Below are 17,465 nucleotides of genomic sequence, written 5' to 3' on the forward strand. Positions count from 1 at the left end.
CAATATTGGGTCACCTGTCCTGTCCACCCCTCTCCAGAGGTGCGACCCTTCTACAGCTCTTCACTTGTAGATAGTGAGGGATTTAGCAGTGATCTTGGTTTCTATAGGAATAAGTATAAGCAAGACCCTTTCTGTGTACCATTCGTACCTTTAACATTCGTTAATAACTGTAAACTTCGAGCATTATCAACCCTAGAAGTGGACACTGTCTGAAAGACATGCAGTTAGTTTCAGAAAGTGCAGTTACTTAGAAGAAACTTGGCTGAAAGGAAAAATCACTGAAAGGAAAATTGGTTCTGTTCTAGTCCAAACCAGGAAAGCTTGCCACCTTTGTCCAGAGATATTTCTTTTTAAGGCACTTTGGCCTGTCTTTCAAGATCTGCATTAACTGATATGTGATTCTAAGATGTATTTTCCCTCCTTCATTTATTTTAATCCAAAATACATATGTGTGTGTATATAAAAAATTTAAATATTATTACTTATAAAATGCTCTTTGTAGATGTGTTTCAAAGTTTAGAATTCCCAAATAAAACAATATTCCCAACAGCATTTTCCTAGTTTAAAATTATTCATATGCATTCCCCAGAGTACTGGGAAAGCAGATAGCAGAGGCTTTTTATATGCAGCATGTAATTGAAAAAATCAGGTTCCTGGCATACAGATGAAAAGGTGTCCCATTTCTGCTGGGATGCACTTTTGAAAACTTGTGAAGTGTTCTTTGATTCACTGAGTGCAATGTCTTGGGTAGAGCTGGGATAATTTTTGGGAGGGAAGAGACTGGTGTTTCAGGAAAAGTGATTACTCAGTATCCAGAGATCATCTGAGAACCAAGCAAAGGAGTATGTGTGTGGTCTGAGGTCAAGTGTCCCCATTGTTCAGTCTAGTCTGCCTCTCAATAATGAACTAGTCATTCTGCAAGCTCTGCTTTTGTAACAGAGCCAAGAATAGAGGAAGGTTTCAAGCGTGCATCTTGCTGATGCTCACATTTGCCCCTGTTGAATTTCATGGATGCTTAACTATTGCTTCTGAAAATGCTGCCTACTGTTTCTTATCTCTTCTTCTCTCTTCTCTCTGAGGCACAGGGAAACCAGGGGCCCTCCCTCACATGAGGAGGGATGAGTCCCTTGCTGGGGAAGCATTAGCAGGTCTAGATCATTAAACTGGAGGAAGGTTTAGACTGTGGAGTCTGGCTTGCATGGTGCTGTAGCTATCAACTGCTAGTTTTGAGTCTGAGGCAACAGCCACTATACCTGGGGCTAAATTAGGCTATGCGTGAGTTATTTTAAGTTTTAAAAGGGATATTCCTAAACTCTTAGTCTTCTAACCCGGTGTCTGTTGCTTTGGAGACACAGTGAGCTGTGAGTAGAACTGTTTAACAGTTTCTGTCAAAAAATTTGGAACCTCAATGGCTATTTGACTTAAGTAGTTGAGGGATTTGTTTGGCTTTATTTTTCTGGAAAACGTTTAGAGGCCAGAAGTTAATGCTATTTGATAGATGTTTTCCTTCCTTGAACAGCACTCTGAAGGGGCTAGGTTCAGTTTTGAGCATTACCTCAGATAGTTTTCATAAACAAATTTTGGGAGATGGTGGCTGGGCTGGTTTTGTTGGAAAATACTGTTTCTTTTTTTTGTGAGACTATTCTAAATTATTATTTGAATATCTGTATTAGAACTTGTCATCCTAAGGTCCTTGGGCACATAAAAGCCTTCCAGAACCAGAGAAGATAGCACATCTTGTGTTTAATAGTCCTAATAGACTTTTCTTCTAGGTACACATCTAATTGTTCTTTTAACCCTTTTATTCTTTTTTGGCTCCAAAATTTCCTGTACTGATAGGCTCTATATTTTAATTGCATGTTAAATGAGAAAGTATTTCCTTCTGTGAACTTTAAACAGGCTGTCATAATTTCATGTTCTTACACAATGAGAAATAATGATAATTGTTACCTATTTGTTCTCTCCGTGCCATTTGTGGTATGCTTTACTTTTCTAATATCCTCATTTATTTCCTTCTGAAGCAGTAGAGTCCTAATCTGTTTCAACACAGAAGGTCTACTACACTGCTGATCAGCTACATTGTCCCTCTTTCTCTTGAAGAAAGAATGCCATAGTGAAGTTTGTTAATAAGATCCTTGCATTGTTCTGGTCTGTGCTAATCTTGGAGTGGGGAGTAGAAACAACTCATCTGATTTCAAGTGCTTTGATGCGACATAAGAATAAGGCTAGTCCTGAGTGTACTTTCTCCTTACCTTTTAAGTTTTAATGCATTAGGGGAGCAGAATATTTGCAGTTGTCCAAAAAGAGCGCAGGTCTGATTCATACACACCTGTCTGAACAGTGAGGGAGCAGCCACCTTCTGCAACCTCAGCAGCTTTCCACCCAACTTCAAGGGAATCTTGACGATGACCAAATCGCAATAATCTAGTCTGCGGTGAGCGTACATAAGAAAGTGTAGGTTTATATCGGATATTTTATGCCAGGTTCTGCTTAGTTTTACGATGATGATTGAGTAAAGGTGTGTGAAAGGAGAGTGAGATCAGTATCAAGGAACAGTGAGAACCTTGAGGAGCTCTCACTGTGCCATGTTTCACTGTGCAAGGGTTTGGCTAGAGGTCCATTTGGGTCAGGCTGCCTGCTGGAGTACCCAGCCTCCAGTGGCACATACCTGGTACGCTGTACTCCAAATAATGTTTTGCGTTAAGCAGACTGCAAGAGCAGGCGAGAGCTGACTGATGAGCAGCAGGCTTCAACAGTAAAAACAACTGAGAAAAAAAAAAAAAAAAGGAAAGAGATTTAAGACCTGACAAGCACAGATTTCACTACCAGCACAGCCTGCTTCAGAGCAGAATTTCTGCTTGTTTTAAAGCAAAAAATGGTGTATTTTTATCATAGTTTTAAAGAGGTAAAAATGCTTGGAAGCTAAGAAAGCTGGACAAGTGCTTCTTCTTAAAGAGGTGTTTTTAAGAACTGGATTCATAGAGATGTTATTCTCTAGTTGTATGTTATTCAGTATCATCATAACTAACATTGATGTTACAATTCCTAGGTTCAACTGGTCAAGAATTCACTGTATTTTCTGCTACACACTTCCAGTGAAATAGAAACATCGGTTCAAATATTTCTTTTGGACAGTTAGATAGTCTTTAATAAATAATACATGAATCATCAGGTATTCAGGTCACCTTCTTCAATCATGTGGGGGGGAGCAGAAGGAAAAGAGGAGGGAAAGAAGGGAGAAAAATATCAGAAGTTGAAAGTTGGATGATTGTTTTCATTTTAATTAAGGAAAAAAATGGAGAACTTTATTAAAATTAGCATTTTCTGTCCTAAGGTTTAGTTTTCATTCACGACTGGCCTTTTGTCTTGATCTACAGCAGTGAAATGAACCTAGTTCAGATCTCCTTGCTTGACCGCACTGATCATTAGGCAGACAGAAAAGTGTACTTGCCTGACTAAATTTCGACTGACTAAAAAGGTAAGGAATTGAGCCCATGGACTAGGACAACGGTTGAAGTTTTTCTGGAGTTGTGGTTGGTTGTATTTTTGCAATGTATTTAATTTCTCCAGCCCACACAGCAGACTAGACAGACAAAAGAAAGAAGCAGATCTGCAAGAATGCCACTGTCTAAGGAAAAATACTGTAGGTCTGCCCTCTTCTGGGCAATAGGGCTCCAGATCCTGCTGTGACAGCAGGTTTTTGGTTTCCCTCATAGTTTTTTACAGGCAGCTCTGTAAGATTCAAGGACCTGTGAGCTGTTGAGTAACCATATGTACCACCAACCACACCCCATGGACACTGCTGCCTCTTCCTGTCCTCACTGTTATCTCAAACTGCGAGGCTGTCCTTCCCAAATCTACTAGAAAATAACAGAACTCAGGAACTGGAGATTTGAGGTCATCAGCTCTTAAGCTTGCTGGGAAAAGATAAGCTCTGCCCTCCTTCATTATGAGCTCAGGTGGTACTTGGAGTGCTTCTCTGCTTTAGGAAATGGCTAACACAAATCCCAGTCTCTCCATGTGTTGCATGTCCTGCATAGTAAATCTGATCTTGAATGTCATAATACAGATGTCTTCTCACAGGTTACATAGATATCTATGTTAAGCCTGGATCAGAATGAAAGTATCAGAATGACAAAAAAAAAAATCCAAAGAGGAAATCTCACCTTAAAGACTTTGCATAAGGAAATATTCTCTCTAAGCATGATGTGCAGTTTCACCAGGCTATACACAACTGCATCCTGAAATCCAGAATGAGCGTTTGCGCAGAGTCAATAACAGTTAACTCTTCCTGTCTCTTCCATGGGCAGGTAAACATGAAAGCATTTCACTGTCTTGTTATTTTGTAATCTCTTATTCAGTCACTTTACACACTCAGATTGTCAGTTGCAGCCATTTTTAAATCCTCAGTGGTTTAGTAAACATAAAGGGTTTTTTTGTGAACATTTCCTGCTTGGGGACCACCTGGACCCAGTCACATTTGCATGGCTCTGCAGTACATTTAGGGAGAAGCCCATGCTGTGAAATGGCGTGGTCAGCCTGCCTGGGTTTGCTTGGAGGGATATTGTTTGAGGCCTGATTGCTGGATTATCCCAGTGTCCATGAGGGATGTTTGCCATTCCAAATCACGGTCTCACATCTTGTTATAATCTACCTTACTTCTCATCACTGAGACGATGTTTGTGATCAGTCCTCTGACTATGGATGCGAATGTCTGGAACTAAGAACATTCCCACCCCTCATTTTGCTTTTGTGAAGCTCAGTTTTCATGGTTGCTTTCCAAAAAGACAATTTGCATATTTCATCCATTGTTAGTAAACAGATTATAAGGCACTCATTTGTGTGCTAAATCACAGCAAACTGTGCTTTGCGAATCTGATTCTCATCTCCCCTTCACTCTAACCTGGCTTAATTCCATTGATTTCCATGGAATTACTGCTGATTTATGCTGTGAAAGTGAGAGGAGAATCCAATGAGCAAATTTCCCTTTTGCACATGAGCATGACAAAAGAAGTCCTGATTTACCACTGTGAATCTCTTCCAATATTATGCTGGCTTAAATTCTTTTGAGTTACTTCACTGGAATGCTACTGCAGTGAATCAGGCCCAGGATCCATATAATTCTCTTTGTGTGCTTCTTTCTTTTCATTTTTTTCCTTCATGTATATTTCCCCACATTAAGACTGAACTTTATTGTCTGCTTTGCAGGTGTCTTGCATATGATTCTATAAGAAAATGCATTTTTAAAAAATCACAAGATCAGTTCAACAGAAAATGGTTAATACAAATGAGAATTCCAACACCACAAATCTTTGTTTCTGGTCATTTAATTATACTATCAAAATTACTACTGTAAAAAGACTGGGGAGAAACTACTGGTATCTGTGCACTATAATTACTGAATGCTTTTGCTGTAACATAGCTCTGGTAATGACGTGAAAATGCTGCTCTGCCTGTCCTTTTATCTTGAGAAGATAGCACAGTATTATAGTTAAATAAGTGATAACTGGTTACTCATGTGTATCTAGCCCTAACTACACAAAACTTAGTTTTTAGCAGTCTCTTCTAGGTTTTGTATCTTTAGATACTTCTTGAAAATCCAGTCTGAAAATGAATATACTTATGCATTTAAAAATGAAATACAATAAAAATCAGTCCAACTTGTTAAAATACAAGTGAAATATACACACAAACTGATTAATGCCATACTGAAATCAATACAAGGAGCTGGCAAGAGTAACTGAAAGATTCATATGTTATAAATCTTTGGCACAATGGAGAATTTTCTGTTTGTATGAGCAAATTATACAGTTTTGTATCAAGCTGTTTGCACTTACTCTGGGCAACTTACAAAAATAATGATGAGGAAAATCTTTGCCGTGATCCAAGTATCTTAAGTTTAGTAGTGGGTTTTGCACATTTGGCAAATCAGCAGGACTTGCACTCTGAAATTACTGAGGTGCTTTGAAACATTTGTTCTCCATCTCTGTTTGCCATATACCCTGTATATAAAACATAAGATTAAAATTGGCCTGATGGTTGCGTTTCTGAAGCTGACTTAGGTGGAAAGCAGACTACCTCATGTAAAAGGGTCCCTCAGTTTCTCCTCTGCTAGGAGAGTCCTTGTGGAGAGGATAGGAAAATGCCAGCTGACAGGCAGATGGGTGGTTTCAATGCACTACAACTGTAGTCACCTGCACACAGGGCAAAGTGTTGCTGCACACACCTACTGCTACCCCGATGTGGCTGTGAGGCACAGTTACCTGGATACATGATTTAAGCTTTTGTAGAACAGCAGCTCTCCAGGTCCCTCCTTCCTGTGAAAAAGGACTGGCTGAAGTATAAGAAGTTAAAATGGGACCTCATTAACTTGGCCATTACAGCACATACACTAATGATCAGAAGAAAATCTGGAAGCAGGGAAAGACTATGAGAGCATTCACACACAAAAAGACAAGACCTCAGTCTTTTATAACTAAACCATCAAGGTATCACTTCCATATAATGTCAATGTTAACATTATTACAATGAAAAATAATTAAACTAGAGCAATTTGAAAACAATGTTAACATTCTGCCCAAACACCACCTAGTGAGTAACTAATGACAATTATTGCCATTTCTTAGTCAAGCTCCACACAACAGAGCTATTGAAAAATAATTTTCATGCAGCCCACTGTAAGAACCACTATACTAACCCCCCCCAACACGTTTCATAGGAGATGGCAATGTGAACACTTAAGTTTTGAATCTGTAATTTCGTATGCTAAGGAGAGAGAATACGGATATACTTGAAATGTTAAATACTTTTAAACATTTCTTAATTTAACATGTCAACAGTATTTTAAATACTGCATTACATTTTCAAAGGAGCAGTAATGTGGTTTGTTGAGTTACACCCAAGTTTGTACGTTAATATTTTCTCTCATGCGCTCATAAACACGTCTGAATTTGAACATGCAAACCATGTTTGTACAGAAATGTGGATGGATGGATATCTGGTTCCCTTAATGGCTTGTATAAATAGTATGTTTGTAAAAGGAGCAGAGGAACACAATTAAAATGAAGACACAATTGTTCCTAAAGAAAATAAACGCTTTCTGGTAAAGTTACAGTAGCAGTTGCAATATGCTGTTAACTGTATGTGTCCAATGCCTGAAAAAGAAAAATAATAATTAAAAAAAAAAAAAACAAACAAAAAAAAACAAGATAAGAAAGAGAAGTAATATCTCAGCAACATTTGGAAAATTGTGGGCTGTCTTATGGTTCATTCCTGGAAGGTGCAGGGCAATGCTGTTCAATTTTTGTCTGCTCCAGGACAGCATCTGTCACATTATAGGACTGGGCCATCAGTGCATACAGAGGATAAGCAAGAAGCAGTCCAAGAGAAATGAAATTGGTCTAATGCCAGTTTTGCAGTGATTGAAAGGAAGGAGCTACAGTTCAAATACAAAATCAAATGCTGGGAGCTGCCATGGGACAACATGGAAAACTGGAGGGTCAACTTTTTACTCACGCTTTACTAGCAGAACTAATGGTATAGATACAGAGCAGGCTGTTTGTTTAACATGGTCACTTTCTGCTTGATATATTTACTAGCAGGAATATCAAATTATATTGTCCCCTAAGGTGTTCACTGTACTACCCCTTGTGCTCCCTCTCTTCCAAGACCAGTTGTAATCAATCAGGCTGATGAATGCAAGCATCTTTTCTCACAGCATCTAAGGTTTTTCTGAGTATTTTACAAAGGAGAACAAAGCACTTAACAATTAATATGAAACATGACACACAGCACAGTAAATAGCCAGTGGCACAGTGTGGTATTCAGTCACCTACTAAGTTAGGTGGTGAGGACTCCCAGGCTCTTTATCTAGTCAGTGAGGAGGGAGACCTCCACTGTAGGACAATTCAGAGAAGCAAAGAAAGTCTCCTCATCTACTCTATGGCTTGTACTAAATAAATTGATTTAGGTATTATGAATGCTCCCTATAAAGTAGTAACAGGACAACTGCTGTAATGACAGGAATAGGCATCACAGCCCCACATCCAATTGTTTTTCTTCTAATTTGTAGGAGAAATACATTTTAACTCAGAGAGTGGTCCTAGTTAGAGGACAAAATTCTGGGAAAAACCTCCCTGCTAGTGCTGTGGTGGATTCAAAAATACTGGGCAAGCACAAGAAATCCTCAAAATGTTTGTGAACGGTATTTCTAGGTGGAAGAGAAGGTATGTCTACAGGAAGTCCATGGTGTTATAACCAGAGCTTTGTGATAGCTCTAAGAGCCCAGGCTTTATACCACAAAGCTCAAATATCTTTGTAACTTGGGTCACTAGTTTAATGTTAAATTGAAACAGAAGGAGCCTGTTCCACATTGGACCAGAAGGAGCAATGTTGTGTTGGGCCCATTACATCCTGTCCTTATCAGACTGGCAGTAAACATTCTGACACGATGCAGGGAAAAGGAAGGGATAAAACCCTTGGATTTGGGAAGTAAAAAAGGGCAAGACTGTAAGAGTGCAGGTATTGGCCTTGCAAAGTGACTGAGGGAATTTTCTCCAGCACTGATGCTTGGGATGTCAGCTAAGTGATAAAAAAAGAGTGGAGAAATTGCAGAAAGTGTTTTGCAGAAAGGAGATTCTAGTTTGAGGATACAGCAGAAATTATGTAAGGAAGAGCTTCAGTTTTCATTGTTGATAACTCATATTGGTAATAATCTAGTGAGAATCTATGTGACTGCCTGTTTCTGCCAACCCTGCTTTCCATTCAGGCTACAATACTGGCCAGTGCTTTAATGGCACAATCTGGCCCAAGATGGGCATTGATTCAAAACAGCCGACTCAGAAATGAAATACATGGAAAAGGAAAAAGCAAAACAAAACTCCATGTGAGAGGAAAAAGATCCAAACAACTGATGGTCTTTCTGATCCCTGAATGGATGCCAGTTGTCCTGAGGCAGTGAAGTAGCCAACAGATAATTCTGAACTTTGAAAGGCATCCATATCACCACTTGGTCAGGCAAGGGAAAAAGAAACAGGGTATTAAAAAAAAAAAAAAAAAAAAAAAAAGAGGGTAAAAAAAAAATACCCAAGCTCTCTGTCAAAAGCCTTTATAAAAATATCTCTTAAAATGAAATGGACCTCAGAATAGATTTCCATTTGGTCTGCCAAAACCATGTTTACCCACCAGGTCTGTTCCCTGCTCAGCCCAAGTTTACAATCCCACAGCAATCCTCATCACTCAGGAGAGCCAACAACGATAACTAATGATATTGCACTTAGGTGAACTATGACAATGAGCATGTGGGGTATACTCCACAGAGGAATAAGTGGGAAATTCATACTTGGCCACCTTGGGCTTGTGTGCTTGTGGGGGAAAGAGGCACAATCATCCACATTTGCAGAGGGAGTGAGCAGCTTTCCAGATCAACTGGCTCCTTCTTGAGGAGAGCAGGACACAAGCCAGACATGTCACTCTCACTTTCTGCCTCTTTTATCTCTTGCCACAGCTAGGGACTGCAGAGAGGAGATTGTTCTGGCTGGAAGCTGAGGGACACAGGTGGTACCAGCAGCTGCAAGCTCTTTAGCTCTCATTGGCTCCACTTACTAGAACATGCATTGTATGTTTAATACATTTCATCTCATTGTGTGGAAACACGAGTTGGAGGCTGGTGGTGCTATGCGATGGTCTCTTGTATTGCTGGGGAGGGGAGGGAAGGTGGAGGTTGCTCCTAGTTAGAGATAATTAGGAGCTGGGGCTCCTGAAGAGAATTTGGTAACTCCACAAGAAAACTAGCTGTCCTTGATTATGGTGATATTAGTCATTCTAAGGTAGCTGTGCCAGTCAGCATTTTGCAAACAGCAAATAATGCAGTGATACTTTCAAGGTAGAAATATGTGAGGACAAAGTTTTATGCATGGCTTAGCTGTGAAATGGGCTGATTTTTTTTGTTTGTTTATTTTTAAATTGCTGGCCACAAAGAACAAAGGATTTTGGGAGGTCCAGGTCACATATCTTCCTTTTATTTGCTTTTCACATGTAAGTATCACCATATTTTTGCTCTTGTCCAACTTACCCTGTGTGTGACAATGCTGTTCAGTTATAACACTTATGGAGGAGGTTCTTCCAGCAATATTATGTCTTGATTCAGTTTAAGTTGTCACATGCTCTGATAATGAAATAAAATTTTATGAACAGTTATTGACACCTGTGGGAAACTGTTTTCCATGCTGCTTATTTCTGGAGCTATTAAATGAAAAATATTGTTTACTCTAAATAGTTTTCTTATAATCTTCATTTTAAAAACTAGTGGGTCACGATTTGTTACTTTTGTTCAAGAAAGTTTTTAAAATGGGAATCCGGGTAACTACAGGTCTAGTACTTTTACTTTGGAGTGTGCAAGTCTCTGGAATGTGTTTTTGGAGAAAAGAATGATAAAGTGTTGAAGCAAATGGAAAAGGGGAGAAAAATGCACCACAGGTTTACCAATGTAGATGGTTATCACACTAAACTGATTTTGTTAAGATTTTCTTAGATGAACAAAGTGCAGGAGATTTTTGTCTATCTGGAGTTTCATGAAGTACTGATATCACACTGATGGAAAATTACTGAGGTATAAAGGGAGGATTTGGTCAAGAACTTTGAGCTGGGGCAGAACAGGTTAAAGGCAAAATGTTCTTTGTGCTGAAAGGATAGGTATTGCAGTTACAGCTTCCTGCAGGCTCAGTCTTAGGACACGTTTTACTTAATACTTTCATGATTGACCATGTCATAAAAAGCTGGAGAGCGCTAATGAAATTTGTTGAGGTTTCCCTAACATTGGGAAACCTTGTCGAGGCTGAAGAGAAATAGCATACATACCAGAGAGGCAGTACGGGAGTCTTAAGCAATGGAGAGAGAATGCCACACAAGAGATGAGCCAGTAGCACAATGTGCTTGGTCATTCACTCAGGAAGCAATGGCAATTTTAGATACTTTTTGTTAGAGCTCATCAACTAGAAACAACACAGAAGGGAACGAATTGGGTGTGTAATTAGTCAATCACATTAATGGCTGAGACCCATCAGGGTGTTTTTGTGGAAAAGGCAAATGCAGTCCTAGGATGTATTGACAGCTGATTATAATCCAGCATTCTCAGTAGAAAATCCATACCTGTGTCAAATATTTGAAAATCATTCTGATCTGTAGAAACACGTTAAACTTCACTGACAAGATGAAATAACATGCAAGTTTCTGAAATACTTGAAAACAGGTACTCAAGCACCTGTCAAAATAATAATTGATAATTTATTTGGATCATTCTCCAGACAGCCAGATTTTACCTGTACTGTTGTTCTATTGAATCTAAGTATAGCTTAAGTACTTCGTCATTTATCTTGCATAATGAGTGTGAATTTTCGCCAAACTTCTTTCCCCTACCCTCCCAAGAACTTTGTGTGTCTAACTGACAGCAATGGGAAGCAGGTGGACAGTTGTAGGGAAGAAGGGTGTTCATAGAGCCCAAGAAGAAACTGGTATTTGATATCAAACAAAAATAATTTAGCCAAATGCAGTCAAACTCTTGATGGGGACTGGGAGAGTTTAGGCAGTACCACAGGATTTCCCTGTCACATAAACAACACAACAAACACCCCATGGGCTTCTTTAGTCTCCTCACACCTCCCATTCCCAAACTGCTTCAGAACTATACATCTTATTTTATTCTTGAATGAGATGTGCAATTGTGTAATTCACTGTGGCATAGTTAACAGTCCTGAGATCTAACATATGTCTTTTTCTAGGAGATGTTGAGGAAACAGTACTTGAAAGCTTACAGTTTACCCTAAACAGTCACCATTATGATCCACCCTCATTATTATAGTACTTCTACGACATTGCGTTATCCTCAGCAAGCAAAGTATTTTGCTAGTATACTAAAATATATGCTGTCAGGTTAGTGTGCTTTAGGTCCAGTGCAATAAAAAGCTCCCACATAAGTTACACCCAGCTTCTTTGACTTGCTACCAGGTGTTGTTTGTGGTTTTTTGTTTGTTTAGTACTGTTACCATACTGACCTAGAAGATAAAAATGCTCATTTACAAACCAGCTTTTCCATATCTCTGTTAGCCCTCCCTGAACATGAGACTACAGTAGGAAAAAAAGGAAGCATGAAGTACTTTTTACCCAATGTCAGTGGATCGTACAGTCTCTAGAACAAGCTTTCCATGTGCAGATTAACATTTCCTGAGACATTAAGTCAAGTAATTCTGAACACAGCTTGATTACTAGATGTAATCAAAGCCAGGCTTGCTGTTTCAGACCAGTTTTTTCCAGCTAGAGTAAGCACTGGTTATTACCAAGTCTTGCTTTTCCTGGTTTTCATCTCATTTACAGGCTGGAAAAACAGAAATGTCATAAGCAACTGAGGGAAAACTATGCTAAGTAGAAACTTGTCGTGGACTTGGCCTCATTTCACTCACACCCTTTCCCAATATTGCAAATAGACTCCTGAGAGCAAGCATCAATGCCATGCAAATCTAATTGGAAAAGTAATAAACAGAAACCTCCTTGGATGGTTTTCTTGTTGCTTATAACTCAGGAAGCCACCTAAAAATTGAATCCATTTCACTGAATCTGTTGACGTGTTGAGAAATAAGAACTGAGGAAAAAATAAAAGTGAAATAATGCATTTTCTGATGCCCCCAATGTTTGTATTTCATGTCATATACAGTAGTCATTAGAGAAAAGTTCCTGGTATCTGTCTGCAACTTCTCTGCATTTCACTGTGTCCTATTCCTGTGCTATTTTATTCCTATGGAAGATAAAAAATTAGCAGTCTGTAGATCAAGTAATTATAATCGTGAGGCCACAGGTTGATAGGGCCTATGGAGAAATGTCTACCTTTAAAAATGTAAGTATAATTACTACATTATGCCTCGGAATAAATGGGAGAGAGGGGGAGCTGCGGACTTCTGTCATGGCTATTGAATCAAAATGAGGAGGAAAGGAAACATCACTAGTTAGGGCAGAAATTAAGCAAAAAGGAAGGTTTAAAATAACTGTTGGCCAGATCCTTGATCAATTTTGGTTTGTTACCTACCTCCTTTAATATTACTGCTAGCATTTATATTTTGTAGAGTTCTGTAAGATGTGCAAGACTAACTGATTTTGCCTCTCCATGTCATTCCCAGGTAAGAAGCATTATCTGTGCTGCTAGCGTAATAGTGCCGCAACTCGCCCACAGATACAAATAAGTCAGCATTGGGGTGAAAGCCTATCTCCCCCCTCCATTACCCCACAGCTGGCTGGAACCACTTGAGGCCTGAGCAAGAGTCTTACATTTGATCCCCAAAAGTCCAGTCTATAAAGATAAAATGGTTGGTTTTCTTTCCTCTGTAGATATAGTTGCCTATCCTGATTTTCCTTATTTGTGTGAAGCCCTATTTCTTCTATTTTCTCTAGGAAGGGAATGAGGAAATTTTACGTGAAGTTGGTCTATTTGGAAACTATCACTTGTTTATCTCTGCCTGGGGGTGACTTCCCTGAATTTGACTTGATTGCAAGAGGTGATAAGGAGATTGAGCTTTTCCCCATGTAAAATGCATATTGAGGCTTCCTTGCTATAGATGCTGCTGCAGTTATGAACTTGCTGAAAGGTAGTTCACAACCTGTTGCCATATTTTCAGGCATTAAATGCACACTTTCCAAACCTGCACCCCCTGCTCCCAAAGGTATTCTCATTTGAAAATGACGCCTCTGATACCTGCAGCCTTGGCTGCCTGCTCAGAAGCAAGGAGGGTACCAAAGAAGCTGAAGCAGAGTGGGGAGAGGGGAGTCAGTGGGGCAAGTGAAGGAAAGGGGAAACCTGGGATAAATGCCCTTAGACACAAGTGCAACCTGAGCTTCTCCTAAATCATGGCAGGAAGATGGTTAACCTGTGGATTATATGTATAAAAACACCATAATTTGGGAAATACAGTGATGCTAGCTGCTGGAAGTAGGGAAGAGAATTTGCATGATGTCATACTAGAAATATTTACTACTGCTGTTAATTTCATTACTTCCCTTTCTTCTAGCTTGTTGGGTAACTTTAGACAAGGTATGTAACATGTCAAGGCCTCTGTTTACTCATTAGTGAAGTGGGTATAGTAATACTACCTACCTCAGAGGATAAATGACTGAAACTTAATTAATGCTTTCTTCTGCGATGTCTGTTGAAAGATACTACACAACTGCAATACTCCTACTATATTATTACAGTTTTTAAATTTTATTATACCTTCCTATCCTTTAGACTTTGTTGTCATCATGCTCTCTTAGTATTTATTTTGCAAAAACAACTTGAGAACTCTTCCAAAATGGGGTGGGGGAGGGAAGTCTTGTAGCAATAAAGAGGCAATAGCATTATAGTAGAAACACTCTCCTGTGGTGAATTCCAGTCAAATACGGAGCCTTTCAAGGTGGGGCTTATGTGGGGTGTGAGCAGTATATAGCTCCTAGAGATGAGGAAGGATTTGTCCTGCTGTGCTGCCTGTTCGTACAAACACAAGACCACAAAGGGTGCCATAAACTAAAAGCTCAGCTTTGTCTTGGATGTAAATGCTCACAAGAATGTTTGTCTTTGGATACTCCCAAAAAACCCAAGTCATTGACAGTCCCAGTCAGCAGCTTGAGACCTGCACTCATTTGTGTCTTCATTACATGGAATAGAGAGGAGAATGACAAAGAAATCTATCAAGTAGTTGGAGGAGAAAACAAAAACCATAGTAAGTGGCTGGACTCAGAGGGATTAAATTTTGGCCCAGTTTGAGTCTAAGGGACAAAATACTCAGCATTTCTTTTAAAATCTGAAAAAAGGAGAGGGCTTTACACCACATGATCATTTTCTTCCCTGATGGGACTGGAGGCCTACTAGTGCTGATTCAGCTAAACCTGGACTTGACCAAGCATTTCACTGCTAGAAGCCCTGTTCCTAGCAGCATCACACCCCTTTGCCCTCTGTTAGGGGAAAGGGCCTGTTACTCCAGCAGGCATGGGACCATGGGCTGAGTGATGTAAATGCTGGTGGATGCTAGGCGGAGAGTTACCTACTGCAACTGTGTGGAGAAAGGTGACCACAAGCCTCACCTTTCACCCCGCATCTGTGCTTAAGCAGTCCTGCACTCTTGCCTGTCTCACACCTGTAGAACAGCAGACTGCAAGTTAGTGAAAGTTTGCAATCAGGAGGATCCATCATATAAAGTTAAAGTGAAATGGGCAAGTGAAATCCTTCTTGCTCTATTGGGATTAATAAAATTAAATAATTGCTTAAAACCAAGTGGGAAGGAACATTATTATTCTATTACCAGTATTAATATTTATGTATTATAGAAGGTAACTCCATCTTGGAAATTAGATAGCTTGGATTGAACTGGAAGAATTTTCTCTTTAATTTCAGAGTAAGTTCGGAAGAAATTAGGCTTCCAGATTTTGGACAGTGTTCTGCCACCAGCAGGAGCAGGTGAAATCAAAACAAATTCATGTTTTGTGTCTTTTGTCTGGACCTTTGCTTTCTGGAATATTTTTGAAAACACTTTCTGGCTACTGGTGATGCATGAGTCAAAGAATACGGTACGATTTTTCAGTCCTTGATTGAGTTTGCATTGTGCTGGCATTGAGCAAACACCTTCCTTTGAACTGTGAATTGAGCAAATTTCATATTAAAGTAACTGAGAGAGAATAAACAAAGAACCCCACAGTGTCATTTTCTCCCAGTCACTTCTCAGAATATAAATGAACTTAAAATTTCCAGGAACTAGAAATGCATTGCTGCCATTTCTCTCTTTATATACCACAGCAAAAAAACCCCTTACTCTTCTACAGTTAACCTAAGTGTTCAACCTCCTGGTGATTATTTCATGATTAAGGCACTGATCTGAGACGTGGGAGATCTATGTCAAATTTCTGGCCCTGCCACAGACTTCCTGTGTGTCCTGGGGCAAACCAATTAATAGTTCTGTGATTTCATTCACTGACTGTAAAATGGAGATGGTACTGCCTTTGCCTGTCTATGGGGGTACATTGCCAAGTACCTTTTTTCAGCAGCAAGGTAAAATTTTGGAAGGAAGATTACTCCCTCCTTCCTGCTTTTCATCTTCCAGCCCTTTAGCTGTGCTAGTACAAGTGTTTGCAGGATCTGGGGAAAAAAAAGTTGGGGGCATTTAACCTGGATTAGATCGCTAAACTGATGGATACTGAACTGAGGGGATAGTTCTGGGGTCCTGGCCTGGGGTGAAGCAAGAAAGCTTCAGCTCAGCATCTTTACTGAGAAAAAGCTAAATGGAATGGTACCCCATCTTCTAGTTGCACATGAGCCCCACCAACACCGTTGTTATTTACATCACAGTAGCTAGACAGCCAAATTGATATTGGTCTCAAATTGTGATAGACTCTAGAAATGCAAGCATTTGTTAAATGACTATTGTCCTGAACAGCTACTGTAGAATTAGATATGTTGAACAAAGAAAATATCTCTGTTTTCCAATTGGGACAGTGAGTACAGGCTAATGAAGTAATTTGTTGACAGTTGAAATTGCAGCAACACTAAGAACTGAAATCAGTTCTCTGCAATCCCTGCTTAGTATTTTTCTCATAGGACTCTCTTTCCTCCCCACCAGCTTAAAGATTGTGCACATATTTAAGTGGATTTAAACTGTACCTTTTGTGGAATTAATGGGTGTTTCTGCCAGGAAAATATTAATCTCCAGGGATTCTGTTTTGGACAGAGCCTTGTAGTATCCTACAAATGCAAACAGTAATGATACTACTCTAAGTATATGAGGTTATAAGTCAGAGGAAAAAAATCTTCCCTGACCCATAAAACAGAAGCATTCCCATTCTGCAGGCTTCCAAAAGAGGGCAATAGCCAGGGGTAGCTTTATCAAGGTGGAAGTTTATGGATTACGCATTCAACAGCATCCCCCACCCAAGGGTCTCATGCTTCAAACCACATGCCTCTGCCACCATCTCTTCATTCACACCAGAGCTGTTCCAGCTCTTCTTGCTGCACTGCTTGAGGAAGCTCCAGGGTTTCTACAGCAGCAGAGGTGCCACACTTTCCTGTGGGCTCCCCTCAGTGCTCATCACCGCGCATTGGTCCAGGCAGCAGTTGTATGGCCTTCCGGGGGTGCCGAGACCTGTCCTTCTCCCCTCCGAGTGTGGCCGCACCTTTTCTAAGGCGGGTTGGCAGAGCCCTCTGGGGCCAAGCAGCTGGGGAGACAAGGAGTGGGCAATGGGCACCCTGTCTCAGGCATGCACATGAAGTTAATAGCTTTGCTCGTCGCCATCTGTAACTGAAGAAATAGCTCCGTCAGTTGATTCCCAGCATAATTATAGAGCGAGTGCATGGCACCTTCTCTGGCGGAGCACTAGAGCCTACTTGCAGCATTATTAGTATCTGTGTATGGTCAGTTGCTGTCTGCTGGGGCAATCATCTTGTGTTAATTTAGGAC

Source organism: Nyctibius grandis, chromosome 3, assembly GCF_013368605.1.
Source record: "Nyctibius grandis isolate bNycGra1 chromosome 3, bNycGra1.pri, whole genome shotgun sequence".
NCBI classification, from domain to species: domain Eukaryota; kingdom Metazoa; phylum Chordata; class Aves; order Nyctibiiformes; family Nyctibiidae; genus Nyctibius; species Nyctibius grandis.